General features: G+C 41.6%; 1 protein-coding gene across 3 annotated transcripts in view; it reads right to left on the reverse strand.

Annotated features, from left to right (window-relative positions):
• Positions 1–8,844: 8,844 nt before the first annotated feature.
• The window catches only part of CERT1 (ceramide transporter 1), a 131,497-nt gene continuing 127,183 nt past the window's right edge, over positions 8,845–13,158 (reverse strand). For 2 of the 3 annotated variants that reach the window (XM_024997293.2, XM_059890241.1), the window contains one exon: positions 8,845–11,912. The gene's annotated coding sequence lies outside the window, so the exon portion shown is untranslated. 3 annotated transcript variants of the gene reach the window in all.

Below are 13,158 nucleotides of genomic sequence, written 5' to 3' on the forward strand. Positions count from 1 at the left end.
AGCTGAGGTAGGCCTCTTCAAAAGCTGATTCCCATTTACTCGTGATTTCTGACTTTACTGCCATAGTTAAACAGCTGTGTATGAATCCCTAAGAACCAAGCCCAGATACTTGAAAATCATTTTGAATTTTTCTCCCAAGGTGTCTTGTCCAGGTGGCCCCCTTGAGAGAGCATCAGGCTGGGCAGGAGACGGAAGGGATTTCATCTTACTGCTTGGCTGAGCAGTGAGATGCATGTGGCAGCACAGGATTTCCTCATCTCAGAGGCTGATGAATTAAATCCAAAGAGAACCTCCCACACTGAAGGGTCTGAGCTCACGAGAGGCCACAGAACAGTAAAACCTCAATACAAATCCACTGGGAACAGAAGACTGAAGTAAAAGCAGTAAATTCACTTACAGGAACTTTTAACACCACAGTTTCTCAAGCTGTCCTCTTTCTATTCGGACATGAATTTGTTAAGAACTTTGCCCAGTTAGCAAAAAATAATAGAAAACTTCTATACTGTAAGCCAAAAGAAGATAGCAAGTGATTTAGTTTATATTTCAGCAGATTCCCTTCTCATTATGATGTGCATGGAACCCCTGCCTCATCACACACACGTATGCTTTTTGTTCTTTTCCTCCTGAGCAAGTTGGCAAGCTGCTGAGTGCGGTGTGGCCCCTCTCAGGCGGTGGCCCTTTCAGACAGTAGTTCCCTAAGGCCAGGGGAGGCCTGGCGCCTCCAGCTGGGGTTGGGGTGGAATCAGGTGGAGTTACACTGTAGGTGTCTTCAACCTGACACCCTTGGTCTGGCGTGGGGCCAGGACCCTGGCAGATTTTTCTACTGTTGCTGCTGCTGCTCTCAGTCCTGGATTTCAGTCTGAGGGTCATGGTATTATTGTGAACAAGCTGTATGAGAAACTTGTGTCTATCTGGAAGTGCAGTTAGCAGACTCCCACGGAGAGGCCAAGTACTGCTTAATATTAAAGACAATTAGAATTAATCTTAAAGAAGTAATCTTGGAGATACAAGCAAATAGAAACTAGTATGTTATTTGGGTTTGTGTCTGCCACCTGTGATCCCTCCTCGCCCACCTCCAAATCACCTGAGTTCTCCACATTTTCAAAGAATGGTATGTCCCAGAAAAAGGCATTTTTAGCCCCCCATCCCCCTCACTTTCCTTCCCCTTGGTCTCTGCTCTCCCCCAAAGGGCCAAATAAGACAGTAGAGGACCAAAGGGGAAAAAAGGCCCACCTCTCAAGAGGTTTGCACGGATAGCACTCCCCACTCACCACTTCACCTCCCCCACCTCGAGCCCCCGAGTTTGACTGCCTTGCACTTGAACTTCCCAGGATGGTGGCACTGGAGTAAGATTACCCAGAGGCAAGGAGCTGATCATTGCACCAACCATTCGACTGGTTAATTCTGAAGCCAGATGGCCATGAGCCTAAAGGTGGGAGGGCCCTGTACCAACTGCTAACAAAGCACACAGAAGGCGCCTGTGTGTATTGTCAGGAAACGTGGCGGGAAAGCAGCAGGACCGGAATCCGAGAGAAGGCTACAGTCGCCTAGCCTGTGTTGCCTCCTTTGCTTGCCTGTTACTGCAACTGGGCTTCCCTGATAGCTCAGCTGGTAAAGAATCTGCCTGCAGAGCAGGAGACCTGGGTTCAATCCCTGGGTTGGGAAGAACCCTGGAGAAGGGAAAGGCTACCCAGTCCAGTATTCTGGCCTGGAGAATTCCATGGACTGTATAGTCCATGGGGTTGCAAAGAGTCGGACTCGACTGAGCGACTTTCACGTCACTTCACTTGAAATGGAAAACAAGGTTTAGTGGATGAGGTGGGAGGGACCGGGAAGGGAGCAAGTCTGTCTCGGTCGCCCCTGTAAAATCAGCCGGGATTGTATGTGAGAACCTGTAAAGCAGACTTGGAGTATTGTTAGCCCTAAATGATGTGCGATGGCAGGACCTCTCTCCCCAGCTGTCTCCTAGCCTGGTGGGGGGGGTCGCAAAGGAGATCAGGTGCTGGTGCCCCACCTCCCTGCCCATTTCACCGTGGGGACAAGGGCTGTAGCCTCAGGCTCTTCGGCTCTAGGGTATGACCTGTGAACAACCTACCTCATTCTGAAACCTTGATCACTCTTAGTAGGAAGGTCAAGCCAGGTCTTCTTCTGAAACTTTGATCACTCTTAGTAGGAAGGTCAAGCCAGGTCTTATGAGCAGCCAGCTCACCTCTGGCCCATGGCTCCGTCAGCGAATCTGGATGCTCTCACCCATACTGCACAACCCTCGGTAAGTAGCCAAAGCTTGAAGCTGGTTTGCTGGTACAGCCTGGATAATTACAATTTTAAATGGAAGCTATTGAGAAAAGGTCCATCTTTAACTTGCTTTTAGGACAGTACCTACCCAGGCCAGTAGAATCCAAACCTTCAACAAACTTGAGCACTCTACTCCATTAGAGAAAACAAAACTAAAATGATAAAAACATGTACAAATAAAAGTTGAAATTTTTTGTTTCCATATTTCAGTGGTAAATCTTGCCCACATTTCCCCCCAGATCCAGGCCTCTTGAAGACAGGGACCATGTCTTTTCTTGTAACTTAGTACAGTACCTTAAGTTTAAAGGTCCTCTATTGTTGGTGAATGACTGACACAATAAACTGTTGTAATTAGGACTTATTCCAAAGGGAAAAATATGTTACAATAGAAAGAGGACAGCAGTGTTGAGGGAGCTGGGGATTCCACTCGTGGCTCTGTCACTAACCAGCTGTGAAACCTTGGTTCCTTGGCTTTGTGTTTCCCTCAGACTTGTTGTTCAGTCACTAAGTCAACACTGCCGACTCTGCGACCCCACAGACGTCCCTTCTGCATGCCAACCTTCCCTGTTCTTCATCTGCTGGAGTTTACCCAAACTCATATCCACTGAGTCAGTGATGCCAACCATCTTATCCTCTGTTGTCGCCTTCTCCTGCCCTCAATCTTCCCCTGCATCAGGATCTTTCCCAGTGAGTCAGCTCTTTGGATCAGGTTGCTGAAGTACTGGAGCTTTAGCATCAGTCCTTCCAATGAATATTCAGGGTTGATTTCCTTTAGGGTTGACTGGCTTGATCTCCTTGCAGTCCAAGGGACTCTCAAGAGTCTTCTCCAGCACCAGTTTGAAAGCATCACTCAGCCTTCTTTACAGTCTAACTCTCACATCCGTACATGACTACGGGGAAAGTCTCGGATTTGCTAGCTTCTAACGCATTGTCTGGGAGAAGGCGATGGCACCCCACTCCAGTACTCTTGCCTGGAAAATCCCATGGACGGAGGAGCCTGGTAGGCTGCAGTCCATGGGGCCTCGAAGTCGGACACGACTGAGCGACTTCACTTTCACTTTTCACTTTCATGCATTGGAGGAGGAAATGGCAACCCACTCCAGTGTTCTTGCCTGGAGAATCCCAGGGATGGCGGGGCCTGGTGGGCTGCCGTCTACGGGGTTGCACAGAGTCGGACACGACTGAAGTGACTTAGCAGCAGCAGCAGCAATGCGTTATCTGGGCTTCTCTGGTGGGTCAGATGGTAAAGAATCTGCCTGCAGTGCACAAGACCTGATTCGATCCCTGGGTCAGGAAGATCCCCTGGAGAAGGGAATGGCAACCCACTCCAGTATTCCGGCCTGGAGAATTCTATGGACAGAGGAGCCTGGCTGGCTATAGCCCATGAGTCACAAAGAGTTGGACATGACTGAGCGACTAACATTTTCACTTTTTTCCCCACTTTTCAAGGCCTATATTCCAGAAAATGCTTTTATTTACTCTCTCCTCATGTATATGTTTGAGTCCATTGGGCTGATAAGCTGGTCTAGCTTATTAGTAGAGCTGCTAGAATAATACAACAGCAATGTCATAGTAGTTACATAATCCATCTACCAGACTTAAGTCCAGGAATGTGGACTCAGTCCTGGAGATGAAGGCACTGCTGAAACACTTAGCTTTAGATATTCAAGGCATTAGGTTTCCTAGGTGGCAGAGAACCCACCTACAATGCAGGAGACGCAGGAGACCTGGGTTCAACCCTGGGTTGGGAAGATCCCTTGGAGGAGGGCATGGCAACCCACTCCGGTATTCTTGCCTGGAGAATCCCATGGACAGAGGAGCCCAGTGGCTACAGTCCATGGGGTCACAAAGAGTTGGACACAACTGAAGTGACTTAGCATGCACATTCAAGGCATTAGGTATGAATGGATTACTTGATCAGCAGAAAAGAGATCACGTAGGAGACTCTCAAGGCTACTCTGATTCTCCAGCTCTGAGTGCTTCCCCGTTCATTTACAAACACAGCAGTGACGGCTGGGCAGCTCGAGGCACTGTCACTTCCATATTACTGACATAATTGTCACTATTTCTGACATTAGCATGAGAATTATATATACAAGTAAAAACATCAATAATGGTTGACTTATTCTATATCCAAATCAGGAACCAAGTCCCACTGATTTTTCTTAGATATGTAAAACAATAATGCTCAAGAAGGCTCTCGGTGCTCCCCCTGCTGGTAAAAAGACGACCAAGCTACTTCACAGAGCCAAGTTTTCCATGAACTGCCTCTGCCTCTCTCGTTTTCTCCCTTACCAGACATATCCTGTAGGCTAAACCCCACATAGACCGAGTGACTTACCATTTGACTCAAAGCCCCAAAATGTGTGTGTCCCTTTCGTCATGTTGTGTCTTGCTCAGCTCCATGCCTTCAGCACTCAAAAGACAGCATGTAGGCACGTATTTGTGGTTGACCAAATTGCTCCTTACATTTGCACAGTGCTGTAGAGTTCAAAGCATTTTGAATACATTATCTTACTCTTCCCCAAACGATTCTGCAGTGTAGGTGATTTCATGTTATTTTATAGAGGAGAAAAATAGACGGAAACATTGAAATGATGGCAAGATCAAGTCATTCCAAGCGAGAGACCAAGAAAAACTCTGGTCTTCTGGCCTCTAAATTTCATTGCTTTTCAGTATGTTGAAAACATGGTATCCAGAAACATGGGGGAAAATTCACTTAGAAGGGACAGAAAAATCTACTGGATGTTAGGAATTAAGAGATAAAGTCACAAGCCACAAATTAATTATAGTTTTAAATTCAAATAATTGGCAGAGGAGAGTTGAACTTGTTAAAACACAGCAACAATCTAGGCCCTATTTACCTTTTGAGGCCACAACTGAAAACCGAGAATCAAAGACTTTCACGCACCTCAAATGTGGTTAAGTCTACCATTAATGCACTTTATTAAAATGCTCTTGATTACAAAGCCTATTTCCTTTTAGTGTAGATACATCTCTAAAAAGCTTGGTTATGACAAAAATGCAGGCTACATGTGGTTTGTATATATTCCCAGTCCTAGAACACTGCGTGGTGTGTAGCAGGTGCTCAATAAACATTTACTCTGCAACTTGTTTTCAGTGCTGTCGATCGACATTGCTCAAATGGTTGGATGTTGACTACATCTTGATTTAGCTACCATACAAGGATTCCCTGCTGCCGGGCCCAAGTACCACTTGGGTCTCCCAATCACAAGGAGTAGAGACATTAAAGAATTACAGTCAGCTGACCAGGTGTGGATCCAAAGCATGTTTTAGTCACTACCTCATTGGTCATTTTGCAGTAGGCTGTCCACAAAAGTGACAGCTATGTTGGATCTCATCGTTGGGTTGAAAAATTCAAGATTAAAATATTCTCCTTGGGCTTGTTTGTGATGATGTTTCATCCTTCCAAACTAGAAGACAGGAAGGAAGTTGAGGTCAAAAGGAAATGATGGTCAAATTTCAACTTTAAGACAAATTTATTTATCTAGCGGGGTTTTGTAACAGGTATTGTAGCTTTGTGAAGCTGACACTGAAGTGTGGTGTTAAGACCTTTACCCCAAAGTTCTAGTCTTCAAGCCCATCAGCTCTTCTATTCTGTCAAACACTGTATTATAGATATTAAATATTAACATATAAGACACTAAAAAGTAGTCTAATGCAGAGAAGACTTAAGAGTTTGAGTTACTCAGTGGGCCTGGAACCCTGGCCCACTCTCTTGTCTTTATGAGTGGTACCACCACCTACTGCGTGGTGCCATCACCTGCTGCCACCCAGTGGGTTCTCAGGGGAGAAGTTGGATAAAACGTGGGCAAGGTGTGTGGCACACGTGATGGAGACATCATTTGGCAATTCAATTATCATACATCTGGGTGATAAAATCTTGGGATGAGAATCCTGAGTAATTTCAAACGTCTTTTAAGATTTGTTCTAGACATCCTCATTTGGCATCTCAATGATCCTAAACTCTGGGCAATAAAATCTTGGTTGGGAATCTTAAGTAATTTCAAACATCTTTAAGATCTGCTCTAGCACTAAACTCATAGAATTCTCTGAAGGAGAACAAGGAGGCCACACAAAATAGTTTATGATATTGTTTAAGGCTATTCAAAGTGTACAGACATAGAAAGTTCATAAAATTTTTATGGGAAAACAATGCAAATGCTAACAATGTGAGAGCCCTGTGATGTAGATCAAAACGATAACAAGAAAATCTGGGCAATCCTATAAAAACAATTCGAAGTAGCCAGTTAGAACTATACCACATTTCCAGGTTACAGTCCGAAGTCAAGCCTAAGGCAAAAACTCAACAAAGTTAGAACTGCTCTTGAAAAACGTGTCATGAAGACAATACTATTTGTCAATAAACGCAACACAACAGAGATGCAAAAAGGCAAAATGGCTGTCTGAGGAGGCCTTACAAATAGCTGAGAAAAGAAGAGAAGCAAAAGGCAAAGGCAAAAAGGAAGGATATACCCATCTGAATGCAGACTTCCAAAGAATAGCAAGGAGAGATAAGAAAGTTTTCACTCAGCATTTCACTTTGCACTCAGTTATCAGTGCAAAGAAACAGAGGGAAACAATAGAATGGGAAAGACTAGAGGTCTCTTCAAGAAAAGTAGAGATACCAAGGAAACATTTCATGCAAAGATGGGCTCGATAAAGGACAGAAATGGTATGGACCTAACAGAAGCAGAAGAGGTTAAGAAGAGATGACAAGAATACACAGAAGAACTGTACAAAAAAGTTCTTCATGACCCAGATAATCACGATGGTGTGATAACTCACCTAGAGCCAGACATCCTGGAATGTAAAGTCAAATGGGCCTTAGGAAGCATCACTACGAACAAAGCTAGTGGAGGTGATGGAATTCCAGTTGAGCTATTTAAAATCCTGAATGATGATGCTGTGAAAGTGCTGCACTCAATATACCAGCATATTTGGAAAACTCAGCAGTGGCCACAGGACTGGAAAAGGTCCATTTTCATTCCAATCCCAAAGAAGGGCAATGCCAAAGAATGCTCAAACGATCGCACAACTGCACTTATCTCACATGCTAGCAAAGTAGTGGTCAAAATTCTCCAAACCAGGCTTCAACAGTACATGAATTGTGAACTTCCAGATGTTCAAGCTGAATTTAGAAAAGGCAAAGGAAGTAGAGATCAAATTGCCAACATCTGTTGGATCATAGAAAAAGAGAGTTCCAGAATAACATCTACTTCTGCTTCACTGACTACGCCAAAGCCTTTGACTGTGTGGATCATAACAAGCTGTGGAAAATTCTTCAAGAGATGGGAATACCAGACCACCTTATATGCCTCCTGAGATATCTGTAGGCAGGTCAAGAAGCAACATTTAGAACTGGACATAGAACAACAGACTGGTTCCAAATTGGGAAAGGAGTATGTCTTGTCTGTATATCGTCACCCTGCTTATTTAACTTATACGCAGAGTCCATCGTGTGAAATGCCAAGCTGGATAAAGCACAAGCTGGAATCAAGATTTCCAGGAGAAATATCAATAACCTCAGATACATAGATGACACCATCCTTATGGCAGAAAGTGAAGAACTCAAGAGCCTCTTGATGAAAGTGAAAGAGAGTGAAAAAGTTGGCCTAAAACTCAACATTCAGAAAATGAAGATCATGGCATCTGGTCCCATCACTTCATGGCAAATAGATGGGGAAACAATTGAAACAGTGAGACTTTCTTTTCTTGGAAGAAAAGCTATGACCAACCTAGACAGCATATTAAAAAGCAGAGAGATTATTTTGACAACAAAGGTCCGTCTAGTCAAGGCTGTGGTTTTTCCAGTGGTCATGTATGGATGTGAGAGGTGGGACCATAGAGAAGGCTGAGCACTGAAGAATTGATGCTTTTGAACTGTAGCGTTGGAGAAGACTCTTGAAAGTCCCTTGGACTGCAAGGAGATCCAACCAGTCCATCCTAAAGGAAATCAGTCTGGAATATTCATTGGAAGGACTGATGCTGAAGCTGAAACTCCAATACCCTGGCCACCTGATGTGAAGAACTGACTCATTTGAAAGACCCTGATGCTGGGAAAGATTGAAGGCGGAGAAGGGGAGGACGGAGGATGAGATGGTTGGATGGCATCACTGACTCAATGGACATGAGTTTGGGTAAACTCTGGGAGTTGGAGATGGACAGGGAGGTCTGGCGTGCTGAAGTCCATGGGGTCGCAAAGAGTTGGACATGACTGAGCGACCATATATACATACACACATGTATATGTGTGTATATATAGTACATAAATATACACACATACACATATATATGTGAAAAGATTCAAAAAATATTTACCTTAACCTCCTATGTATTTGGGTCTATTCCATGCTGTTAAATTTTTTTTTTAGGTAACAACTCAGCAGTTTCCTTGATGCCCAACTGGGGTTACAACCTATAGTTTGAAGACCATTAAACTGGAGTATTTCAAGCTCTTAACTAACAGAGAATTATGTAGAATTATGTAGGTCCGTACCTGGGGGTTAAAAAAAACAACCAAGCAAGCACATTTGTCATAATATTTTAATACTTTTCCACTTTTAAATACTGGTTTTAATTTTGTGATTGTAACATGGAAGATCCAACTTTATTATTTTTTTAAAAACATCATCAGGATCATAAAGCTATTTAGAATAGTTACACTCTACACACTCCCAAGGTACGTAAAATGATTATGTTTTGAGTTTGTAGATGAACAATGACAATAATCGAAATACAGTCTGTACAACTTCTGGATGAATACTGGTGAAAAGTGTTTAACTGGACAACAACTAATAAGTTTAAAGATAACAAGCACAATTTCACAAGAGAACCAGCTCAGCCCAACTAAAATTTTCTCAATAGCAATGGACACTGATGTTGTAGAGGAGTACAAATTAGTTGATGAAACTGAAGAAATGGGAACCTCATTCCTCCTTTTCCTTCTTTTGTATTCTGACATCCCTCCCAGTCACCGCCCTCCTTGGTCTGGCTCCCCCTGTGGCGAACCCAAATCAAGAGCTGCTGTGACATACCCTCCACCTCAAAATCAGGACTCCTGAATTGCAAGTGGAACAGTGTGCTCTCCTGAACTGTACAGTGGGGACTCAGGGACAAAACCCCTCATCGCCAGTCCTGTTCATGCTTCTATCACAGCACAAAAGAGCAACTGAGTAGGAAAGAGTTAAATCTTTTCTTTTTTTTTTTGGCTTGGGGAAGAGAAGTAGGAAATAACTGTAGAAAAGAAAGTATCATGTATATTCAGCATGTTGGAATTAGCCATACGGAAATAATTCTAGAGGGTCTGAATGTTGTCTAAAGGGCTAGTACAGCTCCAAATTTTGATTTCTTTTAAACATCCTTCGTATTCCCTAACTCATTTTCTAAATCTGGTTGGGCAGGATTAACCCTAGTGAAGTTCCAGTGCAATTATCTGAGGATAAAATGTATCTTTTTCTTTTCTTTAATACAAATATTTTTAGTTTAATCATTTTATTTACAGAATAAATTGCAAAAGTATATCATTAACATTTAGTGCAAATGCAACTAGTGAAGATTTAGACACTGCTCTGTAAACTGTCCATACCTTTGTAAAATAAAGCTATCCAATTTAGTCATGATAGTTATCAGAAATGGCAAACAGAGAAACATTTATAGTGGGCATATAGAATATTTTAGAAGATTCCCATCAGTGGCTATGGTGAATAACCCTTCCCTCCCCAACCCTCCCATCCCAACTGCAGAACTGATTGTAAAATAAAATACACATTTGAGGTATAAATTTTTCTTTCTTAAACATCATGATAAAAAATGTTACCGGTGATGTAGTAAACTGATAAGATAATTTGTTTTATTTGCCTTAACTAGCATTACCACCATATAGGCACTTCTCCACATAGTCAAATTATGAACGGCATTTTTCTGTAATAAGGCATATTCCATGCACATCATTTAGAGAAAGGTAAATTAAAAAATAGAAAAGATTTATGGAGCATGAAATCTGCGTGCATGTAATGTGAGCATATGCTTTATATGTATTTTTCTCTCTGTACAGAATAATAAATACCACTATATTTGATGCAAGTAATTAACTTCCAGGATTGTGTATATTAAGTGATCAGACTAATCCCATCATTAAGTTATCACCTTGCATTTATCATTAAGACTCCATTACCATGTATGAAATATATACAGGACATGTTCCACATGACATGACTTTCTGCTTTACAAAATGGGTCTGGTTTCTGTGTTTCTATAGAGATGAACAAGTCAGCAAAGCATCTACAAAATGCCTCTGATTTGTGTAAGCACACTTGTGTATAAACAAAATGAAGGTTCTGAAGTGGGCAGTCATTTCCACTTCAGTGAGTTCCATTCCCTGCCTCAACTCCATGTGTCAAGGTTTTCAAAGAGGGAGGCCTAAAACTAAAAAAGGTATTTTACATTTAACTTCTTACAGCAACTAAAGAAAGAATTTCAGTTCGAATCACTCGGACTTCTTTTCTGCCCTGCTAAAGTTTCTGATCAAGAGGCAAACAGGAGTGACACCCACATTTTCTATGCCTATCTTGTAACATAGCTTTTAAACCAACCCAAATTAGAATGAAAAAACATACGTTACTGAATACTAGAAATACTGGATCAAATGCCAAACAGTGAGATTTGCTGGAACAATACCGTATGCCCTCTCACGTGTGTCAGGAAAACATGACATCATTTTATTCTGACCGTTTTACCAGAAAGTAGTTTATACCTAGTAAGGTTGTACAGGTGTTTCTGTTTGGAGGCAGACAGAACCAATTTAGGAATTACCAAATTGTGTTTGTAATAAACTGAAAAAAATCTGTAGCACACAGTACACAACTAAAAATACAATAGAAATATAAAGGTATCTGGAGAAAAAATAAAGCTTTTCACTCTTTCTCCATCAGAACCAAGGTTCTTCATGGGAGTAAGACTATAGAAAAGGCGAAATCACACGTTATTGACAGCCCTCAGTTATTAAGAGACACTGTACATAACAACATGAATTATTATAGAAATCAGCAGCAACGAATTCTATGATTATACAAAGCAAAAAAGTCAAAAAATTCCAGACACAGACTTGACTGTGGGCCTAAAAACAGAACCCCATCCAGGCACCTGGCGCACAGAAAGCGCGTGCCCACGTGCGTCCAACTTGTGTGCTTCTCTTCTGCGCACGGAGCCTGATAACAACTGAGGGTCTCAGGCCGAACCACAGAAAATTAAAAATTCTGAAAAAGTTTCCAAAAATTAAAGCATCAATTCCTAGTTGTGATTCAAAGTTGATTTTTTTTTCTCTCTTTTAGGAGCAAGCAAATAAAAATATAGCCATATACATGTAATTTTACATGTATTTATAGTTATATGCTGAGCAAGGAGATCTAGCAGAAGACAGCTAGTGTTAAGATGTTCAGCTTTGCTATTGCGGTATTTCTTCATTTTTGAACACAAGGCCAAGGTGTTGGGCCACATACAAGGCTATAGATCCTATGTTCCAGCTTAGAGCATTCAATTTTGTTTTTTAATTTTTTTCCTCCAACATGGAATGTCACACAGCCTTGCTTCAGTCACTGTAGGAAAGAAAATAACAAGTAAAACATTCAGTACTATTATGACCACTAGCACCTGTGGGACTACCAGAACAGACTTCTCCTTCCTTCTGAATCCATGGCATGCACAGAATCTCTACTGAAGTTTTACATTTTACAGATTTTTCACCTTAAGGAATATAAAATTATTAACTTTACATATTTGAAACATATCATGAGAAAAGAAGGCATAAGAAATCTTGTGAAGGCTAGAAAAAATGAAGACAGACAATGTGCTACAGGAAGCGAAAATGGAATCAAGCAGAGGTCTCTGGATCTGCACCTCATAGACTGGAACTTCCTTTGTCTTAGTGTTCAATATAAACTGTGCCAGACAGTATCAAGGATTTACTTAGGCTGTGGGAAAGAGGCCTGCCTTATCTTAAGAGATACCTTGTCAAATGAGTTTAAGAGTGCTAAGTTTTAAATATCTCTGGGCCTCACTAACTCTTTATGGACACTATTGAAAGTTACTGTTTCTCCATCATCAAAGTAATAATGGTAGCTTTCCTAAGGTTTCAATGCTAGGATCCAGTTCACACATACATCTCCCAAAATTATTATGAAACAAACTGTTACTTTAGGTAAATGAAGATTTAATGTAGGTAAATGAAAATCTGATTTTCTGTCAGAAAGAAGCTCAATCTGGACTCAGAGAGTCCAGTTCTGTCTTTACACACACACATACACTGTATAAGATATTCTAAAAATAGTGCCTTTAGATAGTACACTTATGCTTTAAGAGAGTCCTTCAAAGGTCAGACTTTGTCCCAAACACTAACCATTCAGAGAAGACCAGTACCTGTTTAACATTTTCATGTAACCTATTTTCCTGGGAAAAGCTACATATCTGGGACTTCAATACAATAATCCCTGTGTTGGTGTCTGAAAGTAAATTAAGCCTATTTTAAAACAGAAGTAACACAATATAAACAATCAGAAATCAGACGTAATTATAGAAGTAGTTCTCAACTGGATGAAAAGATGCTAGAACTCATGTGTAACAAGAGGACTATAATTTTTTTTTGGCCTTGCCACGTGGCTTGTGGAAGCTCAGTTCCCGGACCAGGGGCTGAACCTGGGCCAGGGCGGTGAGAGCCTAGAATCCTAACCACTAGGCCAGCAGGGAACTCCCAAGAGGACTATAATTTAAATTGCACTGGGAGAATATTTCTCACCTATCGAGTTGGAAAAAATCAGAAAGGTTTATTTCCTACATTGTGTGAGG

The sequence above is a fragment of the Bos taurus genome, chromosome 10, assembly GCF_002263795.3.
Source record: "Bos taurus isolate L1 Dominette 01449 registration number 42190680 breed Hereford chromosome 10, ARS-UCD2.0, whole genome shotgun sequence".
NCBI classification, from domain to species: domain Eukaryota; kingdom Metazoa; phylum Chordata; class Mammalia; order Artiodactyla; family Bovidae; genus Bos; species Bos taurus.